We start from the raw sequence: 13,163 nt of genomic DNA on the forward strand, positions 1-13,163 counted from the left end.
TTTATTATCCAGAAGTAGCATATTATCTCCCTAATTACGGGCATAAGTATATGCAAACTATATATTTTTGGAATCAGTGTGAATAAAGCTATCATGAGACTGGAAGTAACATTTTCTAAACCAAAAGTAGCCAATTATCTCCCTTTTTACAGACAAAAGTATATATAAACCATATATTTTGGAATCAGTGTAAAGAGAGCTATCGTATGAGACCAGACGTGACATTTTGACAAGTTGGCAATTATCTCACTTATTTCAGGCAAAAATATATAGAAACCATATATTTATTGAATCAGTAAGAAGAAACCTATGATTGGACGTCAATAGTAACTTTGGGTAAACCAGAAGTAGCTTCTTATCAATTATTTAGAAAATTGATGTGGAAAGACCTTCAATTGTTATTTGAACAATTGGTTTTTGTCGAGCCTGCGACTTTTGTCACAGAAAGCTCGACTTAAGGATAATGATCCGGCGGCAGCATTAACTAACTCCTTAAAAGCTTAATATTTCAGAAGGTAGAAAACCTGGGTGCTTCATACTTTGTATATATATAGATGCCTTATGATATGAAGTTTCCGTCTCTCATACGTCCATTGTCCTTGACCACATTTTCATGGTTCAGTGACTACTTGAAATTTCTCTCTTAATATGAGTAATAGGATAACTATATTTGGTATGTGCGTACCTTGCAAGGTCCTCATGCCTGTCCACTTGTCCACTTGACATTGACCTCATTTCATGGATCAGTGAACAAGGTTAAGTTTTCGTGGTCAAGTCCATAACTCAGATACTATAAGCAATAGGTCTATTATATTTGGTGTATGTAATGATTGTAAGGTGTACATGTCCAACTGGCAGGGTTCATCTGACCTTGACCTCATTTTCATGGTTCAGTGGTAATAGTTTAGTTTTGTGTTTTGGTCTGCTTTTCTAATACTGTAAGCAATAGGTCAACTATATTTGGTGTATGGAAATATTTTACAATGTACATGTCAGTCTGACAGGTTTTAATTGACCTTGATCTCATTTTCACGGTTCATTGCTCAATGTTAAGTTTTTGTGTTTTGGTCTGTTTTTCTTAAACTATAAGCAATAGGTTAACTATCTTTGGTGTATGGAATGATTGTAAGGTGTATATGTCTGTCTGGCAGGTATCATCTGACCTTCACCTCATTTTCATGGTTCATTGGTTAATGTTTAGTTTTCCTGGTTAACTTTGTTTCTTAGATACTATAAGAAATAGGTCAACTATATTTGATGCATGGAATGATTTTAAGGTGTACATGTCTGTCTGGCAGGGTTCAAATGACCTTGACTTCATTTTCATGGTTCATCGGTCAATATAGAATTTCCAATTGAAAATTAGAATTGGTTTGTTGTGTTTTATTTTAATTCTTTAAGCAATAGATCATCTATATTCTGAGTATGGAGGGATTGTATTAAAGGTGTACATGTATTTCCCGCTTGGTTTATCTGACCTTCACCTCATTTTCTTGGATCATAAATGTTAATGTGATACTTGTAGTAAAACTTTAAATTTTCAGCATAAAATCATTATCAGTGGTCAATATAGTAGGCGAGACATTTCAGCATGTGCACTCTTGTTAATTCTTAGAATGATTGTTCAGAAACTAAAGAATGAGCTTTTAAAAACCCATCATGAAGACCTGAATAATGCATAGCTATATAGGGAAATTTTTAAATATCATTGATATAATGATATAACTAGTAAGTTTTGTATGAAAATTAAATGTATGAAAGCAGTAGGTGACCTGTAGCTGCTTACCTTCTACGTCCTTTGGTCTCTGGTTGATAGTTGTCTCACTGGCAATCATACCACATCTTCTTGGTTTTTTTTTTAAACGTTACAACACACTTTCTAGCATACTGTAAATTCAGAAATTTATGTGTGCATTTAAATCCCTTAAAACTTTGTACAATAAGAAAAAATTCTAGATTTATTAAAAGCAATTGCAAAAAATCTTGTAAAGGAAAATAAGCATTACAATTAAAGAACGTTCATGGCCAAAATTATATTTTCAAAAAGGCATAACTCCTTGAAAAAAATTTGAATCATAATTTCTTGTTGATATGCAGTTATGTGATAGATTTATTAAATGCAATTGCGAAAAAATCTTGTAAAAGAAAATAAGTGTTAAAATTAAAGAACTTTTATGGCCAAAATTCTAATTTCAAAGGGGCATAACTCCTAGAAAAATATTTGAATCATAATTTCCAGTCGATATGCAAATCAACATACTCATCGTTTGTCCTTATTACTTAAAAAGTTTCATGAAATTCTGTTGTGTGGTTTCAGAGGAGTTGCAATGACAAGAACAGGACTGATGGACAGATGGATGGGTCAAAAACATTATACACCATGCAACATTTGTTGCATGGGATTAATTAAACTACAAGTTTATATTACTAATATTGTGATTCAGTTCAAGCTGCATTTTTTGCAATAATAAAAACATCACAATAATTTCTGAATTTAAAGTAATATGTAGGTCAAAGTTACAGAAACTACACATTGCTCACCTCAAATCCTTTCAATAATTCATGATCTTTAAACTGGTCACTGGACATTAAATAACCTTTGCCAATAACATTTATAAGCCTTTCTAAAGGTGACTCCATTTGGTTCAAAGGTTATGTTGTTCATTTTGTCTTCATCTTAACCTCTTCCTTCATGTCCACTGAAACAACTGAAGCTATTACTCCTTTTATTCCTCCATTTGAATAAATGGCAGTCAACATATCACCTGGTATAACAACATTATGCCCTTCATATGAAAACCTTCAAGATAAAAACATAATGTCCTAAAGAAGTTAGCATTTCCACTATGTATTGCTCTAAGTTCTCAGTGTTAAAACTGCTCAGCAATTATTAAAAGGAAAAATAAACCTTAATGCACTGTTATACATGTAGATGTTTTACTATCCAGGTTTTATATGATTTTATTTGAATATTCAACATGTTCAATAACCCATTAACCTCACAGTTTGATGTTAATTTTTTTTATCTTGTTTTTTATCCTTAGGTGAATAGACATTGACAAATTTTCCATAAACAGTTTTTCCATTTTCGTCTTGTCTGCAACAAACGTAGCGGAAGCCGAGACAAAGGAATTGCTTTTCTGGCATTGTCTGCAACAGTGTCTGCATAAGTAAGTTGGATAGGAACTTCTTTTGATAAATCAATGATATTTTCTATAAAGTTGCATTACTATCAGTACATATCAGTTTGATGACTATTTCTAGGCCTAGACCCTAGATCATGGTCCAGTGAATGAATTAATTATCAATTTTCAATGTTCAGTTTTCTGCTCAAGTCAGTTTGATAGGAACTGCTTGTGATAGATCAATGATATTTTCTAAACTAAAAAAAGTTGCATTACTATTAGTATATATCAGTTTGACAACTATTGTGAAGCCCTGCCCCTAGTTCATAGTCAGCAACTTTTGATTAATCAGCAAAGTTGCTGTCCATCAGATTGTATTTTTGTGAATTTTCTGCTGTTTAAATTTCAGTAAATAAATGTTGACACTGCAAAAATCATACTTAATTTTATAGACAATAGAATTCGTTAACATTTCATTTATGATATGATTACAAGTTTAATAGCATTTTGGCAACCAAATGAATAACTGATGAATGGACAAACAAACAAACAGAAAATATGTTTCTGGCCGTAGTTGGTTCATGTCTGTCATACTTGTTTTTTCATAAATTGTTTTGTTATAAATTAGGCCGTTTGTTTTCTCAATTGAATTGTTTCATATTTTTCATGGCGGGGCCTTTTATAGCTGACTACACGGTATGGGTTTTTTTCATTGTTAAAGTCTGTACGGTTGCTAAAAATAGCTAGCTTACATCTACTTCATTTGAACTTGGGCGGATAGTTGTCAATCATACCACATCTCCTTATTTTTATGTTCTGAATAACGGGGGTACTTAAAAAAACTCAAAGAAAAATCAGAATTAGCAAAATTTCATGTGTATTCAGAACCCTGATTTGTTTTTATATTCTAAATTTGCTCATAATGTATTGCACTTTAATTAGTATGTGCATCTTGCAGTGAGCTGTTTTGGCATACTGTGCAATGATCTACGCATGGTGATTTCATTTTTAAGTGTCCTTTAATTTCAAACTTTAAGTGTTGATTAAAGGATGCCATTAGATTAAGGATGCCGTTTAACTGATCTACATTTTCCCCAGATAATCCAAACATCTGTAGCTTTGAAATAATGCCTGTTAAAACATCCACTGCTTTCATGCCATCTGCAGTAATGTTATCCAGACCATGTAAATTTTTCTTTTGTGAAGAAATACAAACATTCAAAATGTTGAAAAAAGTTGATCTGCTGAATGTCTCAAAATGTTGATCCTCACAATATGCAAGATATGTATTGATTAGTCTGGCCGAAATTATATTTCTGACCACCTTTGGAATCACTATTTCCACACCTATAGATAGGGAAATTTCCTTTGAGCCATAACCAACAGCTTGGTGACAAGTTGGACTAAGAATAAATTCTATAAAATGCAGAACTTTCAGCCTACTGAGACGTGTTCTAGATATTGTTTTATTACAGATCATTTGCCCTGGTGATTCATAAGAAGCATGCCTCTGTGCTGCATCAATTTTGGATATTGTTACTCCTGGTATTAGTTTTATAGGACTTTCTCTGGAGAATTTATGTGCAAATAGTGATAGTATTTGTGTTTGGGTTAGTATATTGTCCTGATCTAAGTAAGCCTTCACTAGTGCTCTTGTTATAAGATGTCATGCTTGTCTAATGTAGGATTTCACAGGAATCAAGTTTTTTCCAATTTCAGAGAAAACAGTATTAACCTGTCCTGGAACAATATGAATTAGAACCAAACTTACAGCTTCTGAGGCAACGTTTAGGTACAAAGACTTGGTACTTTTAGATGTATCTGTCCATGGTAAAGTCAGCTAACATTTGAGTAGGTTTTCAAATTTCCCTTTCCCTAGGATCATCATTGCACGATTAAACCTATCTTTATCAGTTTCATTTTCTTTTTCTCAATCAGATGACGACTGTTGTCACCAACAAACATTTTTTCATTTATTGATTTATATATAAATCAAGCTATTACTTTTCCCATTTTAATTGTTTTACATTTGTCATTTTGGGACCTTTTATAGCTCACCATGAAGTTTGGGTTTTGCTCATTGTTGAAGGCCATACCATGACCTACAATAGTTGTAAACTTCTACGTCATTTGGTCTCTGGTGGAGAGTTGTCTCCTTGTCAATCATACACATCATCTTATTTTTATATTGAAGTGAAATTAATTCTTACTATGGCCAAAACAGTGAGTTAGTGAACCAACCCCTTTATAAGGATTGGTAAAGTAATACTTGTGACTATGAATCTACTTACAATTTCTATTAATTGTGCAATACTTCTCTCAATTTGGATTGTGATTAAATATTTGACATAGCATAGGTTTCTGACAAAGAATGAATGTGGTCTAAGAACTTAAAAATTTGAAATTGGTCATTTTCCTATTCTTGTCCAAAATATCCAAAATCTAAATACATGGTTAGATTCAGCATATAAAAAAACCCACAAGAATTCAATTTTTGATGAAATCAAACAAAGTTTTATTTTGGACCATTTAGACCTCAATGTGGACCAATTTGATAACAGGTCCAAAAATCCCAAAACACAGTCAGATTCAGCACATCAAAGAACCCCATATATATTCAATTTTTGTTGAAATCAAACAAAGTTTAAATTTTGACCCCGATTTGAACCAACTTTTAAACTGGGCCCAAAATCCAAAATCTGAAAACATGTTTGGATTCAGCAAGTCAAAGAACCCCATGAATTCAATTTTGTTAAAATCAAACAAAGTTTAATTTTGGACCCTTTGGACCTTAATGTGGACCAATTTGACAACAGGTCCCAAACTTAAAAATCTAATTACACAAATAGATTTGGCATATATCAAAGAACCCATAATTAAATTTTGGATGAAATCAAACAAAGTAAAATTTTGGACCCTTTGGACCTCAATGTGGACAAATTTAAAAATGGGGCCTAAAATCCAAAATCTGTATACACGGTTAGATTCAGATTATTATAATGAACCCCAATAATTAAAGACTTTGAATTTTATTTAACCCCATTGAAATTGGTCAAGAAATGAGCAATTTATATAAAGTATTAGAAAAGTATTGTTTTGGCCCCTTTTCCCTAAACGGTTAGGGCCATAACTCGAAAAATCAATCCCAACCTTCCTTTTTTGATATGGAACCTTGTGGTACAATTTCATAGAGATCCATAGACTTCTACTCAAGTTATCATTCGGAAACCAGAAAATCCTATTTCTTCCCCTTAATTCCTGAATGGTTTGGGCAATAACCCCCAAAATCTGTGAATCCCAACCTTTCTTTTGAGGTATGGAATCTTGTTACAATTTCATAGAGATCCATACACTTATACACAAGTAAAATTTTTGTGGTTGAATAAAAAATATTTACTCTGATCTTGATAAGCCTTTTAAAAGCCACATGCAACTTTAATATGAAATATGACTTGGATCTAGACAGGCATTACAAAGTATGGACAGGAAACAAAACAGGGGACAAACATATGGACATGACTATTCCTATATACCTCTGTAAACAATGTATGCATAATGTATAAAAATATGTAAAAATTTATATACTATGGCAATAATGTGTAATATTGAATAATAATATTTACCCATATGATTATCCTCTACATTAAGGCTAATATGTTCATCAGTAATAAATAAGTTAAGGATTCTTTCAAATAATTCTGGAAAACAAGAATGTGTCCATAGTACACGGATGCTCCACTTGCACTATCATTTTCTATGTTCAGTGGACCGTGAAATTGGGGTCAAAACTCTAATTTGGCATTAAAATTAGAAAGATCATATCATCATGATCATAGGGAACATATGTACTAAGTTTCAAGTTGATTGTACTTCAACTTCATCAAAAACTACCTTGACCAAAAACTTTAACCTGAAGCGGCACAGACAGACGAACAGACACACAGACGGAAAAACATAATGCCCCTCTACTATCGTAGGTGGGGCATAAAAAAAACATATGATATATTTCTTGATTAAAGCTGTGTTAAGCAAGAATTTACAGAATACAGATGAAAAATTAGTTTCATTGATGTTAGCTTTGTTATTATATAAAGTCGAATGGTTTTTTTTTTAAAACATGTATGCAATTATTGATGTTGGCGACTGACCTCACATTGTAGGCCACACAAAATAGGATGTATTCTTTTGGTAATTAGTTGTATCCAAAACCAAAAAATTAAAGATAAATAACAGATGATTCTAAATTTTACAATATTTCTGATATGGACTTAACATTTATCTGGTCTAATTATTTATGTTGGCATATATGGCTCAAAGGTTATAAAAAAATAATGGTAAATCATACCTGCCAGCTGACCCCATTGGTTCCCCCCCCTGAATCCTACTTGTTTGGTCATGACCCACAAAGCACATATGCAGGTAGCATTAGTTTCAAAAGTAGTACAAAGATGATAAAAAAAATTCTTACCAATATCTGCTTCAGGAATAACTTTAAGAGGGCTTGATATGAAATACTCTCTGTGCCTGGTTGAACACTGTTTGCATATATATTCCTAAAATAATAAATATACATGTCATTTTATAAAATAAAGTTTGTATAAATAGTCATACACACGTATATGGGTATTACTAAATAATACTTGTATTTATGAAGTTATGCAGGAAAGAAAATGAAAAAGCTTGTATTTTATAATTCTATATATACAACACAGGGGCGTGATATTTATTTAATCTTGTTATTCAATCAATTACTTATATATATTTTTTTATTTGCATCATGTATATATGTATCATGTATACTCTTTATAAAACTAAAATAAAAGAAAAAGTTCTATTCTTATCATATCAATTACATTTTTTTTTGTAACTTGTTACCTTTTTTTGCAATGATGCTTTACTGAGGGTAGGAATGCCCTTTACCATCAGGCTTCAAACGGTCATTTTCAGCTACCGTTAGCGTCAAATTGGTTAAAATTTTATCATGATTCGTCAAAATATCTTTATCTGCAATTGTTTGCACCTGTCCTAAGTCAGGAATCTGATGTTCAGTAGTTGTCGTTTATTGATGTGGTTCATAAGTGTTTCTCGTTTTTTTTATATAGATTAGACTGTTGGTTTTCCAGTTTGAATGGTTTTCCACTAGTAATTTTTGGGGCCCTTTATAGCTTGCTGTTTGGTGTGAGCCAAGGCTCCGTGTTGAAGACCGTACTTTGACCTATAATGGTTTACTTTTATAAATTTTGACTTGGATGGAGAGTTGTCTCATTGGCACTCATACCACATCTTCTTATATCTATTATCATGATACGTCAGAGATCTCAAATAATTAACCGTTACTGTATTTTTGAAAAGAATTCGTCAAAATCAGTCGATTATTTTATCGTCATAAAGAAAGTGCACATTTTATCGTCATGCACCCAATATTACCGTTAACATCATTTGGCAAGATTTTTAACCGTTATTCGTCATGATGGTACCCCCATTACGACCCTCTTTTCTGTACCACTGTCATAAATGTGTGCACATGCCCTATGCTGATTTTCCATTTGTTTACTTTTTAAAAAGTGTATTATTGCCATTAATTATTTAATGTATTGGAAAAACTTGCAAAAATTCCAAAGGAAGGGGGGGATATGAGACAACTCTGCTAAGAGACAACTTGGACCAACTAATAAGTCAACTTGGACCGTCTGTAATATCAAACCAGACAAAGTTTTAAAAGAAAGTAAAGTTTGACATGTAACTGCTATTGAGAAGGTAATTTCCATGCTGCAATGTCTTTTTGTTACAATCTTATGTGATTATTCATAAAAATATGTACAGATATTTGATAACTCATATGATATTCATGAATGTGTGGCTGTTGTGAATCTTATTTACCATGGTACTGACCCGTCATGAAAATAACCAAAAATAAAAACTTTCAAGAATTTGATCCACCAAAACAAGTTGCAAACAGATATGTATCAGATGTCATGATGTGAGTTCTTATTAATGCAATACCCATCCAGTTGCATTATTATATTTGCCTTAATAAAAACCTCACAATAATTTTTGAACTAACAATAATAAATTGTTGTCCACATCTTCTTACTGTACAGTAACTTAGTGTTTGCATCTTGAAACTATTGTCTGAAGCTTGAGGTGGAACTGATTTGGATGATGGTTTTTGGACCAATAATTATATTTATATGAAAAACTGTGAGTTTTTTGGTTTTTTTTTTTTGCAATTTCCTATATGAATACGCTATGAATGTATGACTAAACTTAAAGTAAGGGATCAAAGTACAACTCAAACATGTCATATAAAATGTATATGATGCAAACCATATCATATCAGACCAAACAATACTTTTCAAGATATCTTAAATAGGGGTTTGATTTCTGTAATATACAGAAATATTGTGAAGAAATTGAACATACTAGGAAAGAGTGAGAAACATGAACTGTAACCTATATATGCAGTAATTAGTCATCTTTGCTCAATCATTCTGCGGCGAATTTCTATTAAAATTTTCTGTACAAAGGCGGGTACTTTGTCAGAAAAAATAAATTTCACACCCTAAAAAATACCAAAGTTTCTCAGCAATTAAAGTAACATCAAAAACATTGAAAAAAATATTAAGTCCAAAAAACCAGTCCAAGCCCACTTAATTTTCCCTTAAAATTAAACAGTCGTCCTCTTTCGCACTTTTCTATAGCTAGCTTTAATAGTTGTCTTTCAAGCTCACAATATAATATGTACATGTGTGCCCTGTACAATGCATGTTATTTGTACATGTACACAATGTATCGATAGTATCCGATAGGCGATACAAAGGCATACATTTGAGTCTGTTTTGCTACAGAAATCTATGGATGTGTATTTGTATGGAGAGGGGGTTGTATTTTTACCTGTTCCTATGTTGATCACCTCTCTTGTCTTCAACCAATATTCCTTGCAAACTCTGGGAGAGGCACCTCTGTCTACTTTTGCCTTGCTAGATGTTGGATGCTCTGGGTAGCAACATTTACGTTTACTCCATCTCCAATAAATTCCAAAAAAGTCTCCATGTTGCTGACATATATGTTTAAATTTAACAACCTGCTATCAATATTAAAATATCTGGTGCGATATAATAATTATTGTATTAGTAAAACTTTTTGAAAAATTGTTAAATCAACCCTTTGGTCTGGGAGATGTTTGGTTCACTTTGGCTTTTCTCCAGACACTGTATCCACTTAAATGCAAATGCGTGTTCTTATAAAAATTTGAAATAGGTTTTATGATTGTGCAATCGTCATAATTTGCAGATTTCCCACAAGAAATATCAGTTAAATGTTAGAAGTCACATTTCACAGTCTCATTCTCCATTACAGACAACTTCTGATAACTTTCTGTTTTCAATGAGGAGAGTGTAAATAAGGGGATTTAACTCATAGAACTCAGTGGGATGTTTTTTTTTTTACCTATTTAAGGAAGTTGTTGACAATTAGACATAAAATAAATGACAAAATATGTATAAAATGTATCACATCAAAATTTTATGTGATCAAGGTATTGAGTTAATTAATTTTTGAGGGTTAACAGGTTTTAATTAGAATTAGAATAATTCAGAAATTTATCAAAATCCAGGAAAGTGAGATGTAAAATTTAATATCTTGCAATTATTTGCCAAAATTGGATTTTTGATATTTTTGACAATATCCGTTGGTCTATTCATTGATGCTTATTTCATGAAAATATAAGTGCCACTTTAGGAGATTGATGGGCTCAAACTTCTTTCAAATTTTAATGTGGCAAACACGGCCTTTTTATTAATACCCCCAATGAATAATCATTTGGGACAAATCATTCCTGGCATGGTTTATTTTTGTCTATCTAGGTCATTTTTAGCAAATATATGTTTAAATTGCCAGTAAAAATGTTAAAAATCGGAATTTTTGGAGTTGGAACTATACAAATTTTTTCACTAGCATTTTAGTGATTTTCAGGCATTTATGCAAATGAATCTGTTTCTAATAGAAATAATGGAACAAAGTCTAAGATATATAAGTTCCAACATGCCATTTGGACTATATTTTGGATTTTGCATGGTTTTCTGGCAGACTAGCTCTTAACATAATGGCACCATTTTTCTTTTATAAAATGCGTGACATTTTTTCAATGCACCCCTCTAGTTTATTATACACAGGCGTATGAAGGAAATGTAGTCCTGCAGAGTTCTCGAAAACTGGTGGTCTGAAGGTTCTACCCACCACCATATTCAAAGGACTGACTCTATTTTATTGTTTTGCAATAGAACATACATGTACATGTAATGTATAGTGAGGATCAGCAAATTTTCATCAAGGACTCTATAATGAAAACCAAATGTAATATGTTGATATCTATATTTTCATGCAGGCAATATTGTTTTATTCAAACATTTCTTAGATTTCTGACATTATTCCCACGACTTTTGTATGTGATCATGTATGTTGAACAAAAAATTTTAGACACTGTGACTCTGAAAAGAAACTATCTCCGAACTAAAGATATTTGTAAAACAATTTTCATTGTAATGAGCATGGTCTTGACTAGAATCAAAACTACATATAAATTATGAGTTATGATTTGTGTATTCCTAGTTCAATACATAATTTTACGTATGTTTTATCAGTGTAACACTGAATTTTAAAAGTTGGTTCTATAATATCATTAAAACTATATGATGGTTCACTTGGCATTCAAAAGCCACAATAAATCTAAAATTAAAACTATATGGTGGTTCACTCTGCATTAAAAGCCACAATAAATCCATGGTTTAAATATATGTTAAAAGTTTAAAATTTGTATTCCCCTTATTTTACTGGTATGACACATATGTACAACTAGAATGTACAATTTGTTTCAGAATTCTTTGTTTACCTGGAGTACATATGTATATGGGAAAATTGTGAAGGCAATTAATTAATGATTTGTATAATGAGACTTTGAAAAAGGGTAGGTACATGTAACTAAACATGCTATAGAAAAACCATAAGCACACGTTTTCTATATTGACCTATTGAAAGAAAAGGAAAAAATACGGCAAAAAAGTTGTAAACAGTCCTGTTTAAACTAACTTAATTCTTTATATTTTAATGTGGCTCTTTATTCCAGGCTTGTGACTGGCAAGTTGTACTGTATTCATAATAATAAGCACCTTAGATTTATATAGAAATTAAAAATGGGGTATATTATATCAATGAAAATAATAAAAGACATAAATATTGGTCTGCTCTAGATGATGATTGTAAAGATAATTTTTGAAATAGATTTCCTGCATAATGAGGTTATATTATTTAATCACAAAATTTGTAGGCAAATCTAAGCGTACTATCACAATTGTAGGTGTTATGGTGCATGAAAATTGGTGAATACAGTATTACTTGGCTGCATTACCCACCTCCCTCCTCAATTTTTTTTTTCTTTTTCTTTCATTTTTTTTTTTAATTTTCTTTTCTTTTCTTTTCTTTCTTTTCTTCTCTTTTCTTTTCTTTTTTTTAAAGATTTTTCTTTCTTTCTTTTTTCTTTTTTTTTCTTTCTTTTTTTTTTCTTTTCATTTTGTTTTCATTTTGTTTTCTTTCCTTTTTTTCTATTCATTGCATGTATGTACACAAGTTTCAAGCACAAGTATTATTTTTTTCTTTCTTATATAAATATATATATATATACATGTATGTACAGTCTTCTTAAACTTGTAGAAGATTTTGAACAATTGTTTTTAGAATCACAACTCTGTACTGATGCCCCAATGTTCCAGTAGTTTTGTTTGTTGATGCAGTGCATTTTTTGTCTTCATTTGGTTGTATTAAATCCAACAATCATCTTGGCACTCTCATACTGTTCAGTAAAAGACCTGTTTCCTGGATTTTCCGTTGCAAGTCTTCAGTATTTTGTAAAACTTTTAACTTCTTCACCGGTTCCTAGAATTGTTTCAACCAGTGTTGTTGTTATTTTGTCTGAAAAAAAAAAGATTAATGATTTATAACATGAGAGAAGACTAATGATAAGACTATTGATTTGTAGATCAA

At 31.5% G+C, this 13,163-nt stretch overlaps 1 protein-coding gene across 45 annotated transcripts in view; it reads right to left on the bottom strand.

The window, feature by feature from the left end:
* Positions 1–12,790: 12,790 nt before the first annotated feature.
* LOC127733114 (hepatocyte growth factor receptor-like) overlaps positions 12,791–13,163 on the bottom strand; it is a 143,852-nt gene continuing 143,479 nt past the window's right edge. For all 45 annotated transcript variants that reach the window (XR_007996761.1, XR_007996800.1, XR_007996785.1 and 42 more), the window contains one exon: positions 12,791–13,091. The gene's annotated coding sequence lies outside the window, so the exon portion shown is untranslated. The remainder of the gene's footprint in view (positions 13,092–13,163) is intronic.

The sequence above is a fragment of the Mytilus californianus genome, unplaced genomic scaffold (assembly GCF_021869535.1).
Source record: "Mytilus californianus isolate M0D057914Y unplaced genomic scaffold, xbMytCali1.0.p SCAF_3, whole genome shotgun sequence".
NCBI classification, from domain to species: Eukaryota; Metazoa; Mollusca; class Bivalvia; order Mytilida; family Mytilidae; genus Mytilus; species Mytilus californianus.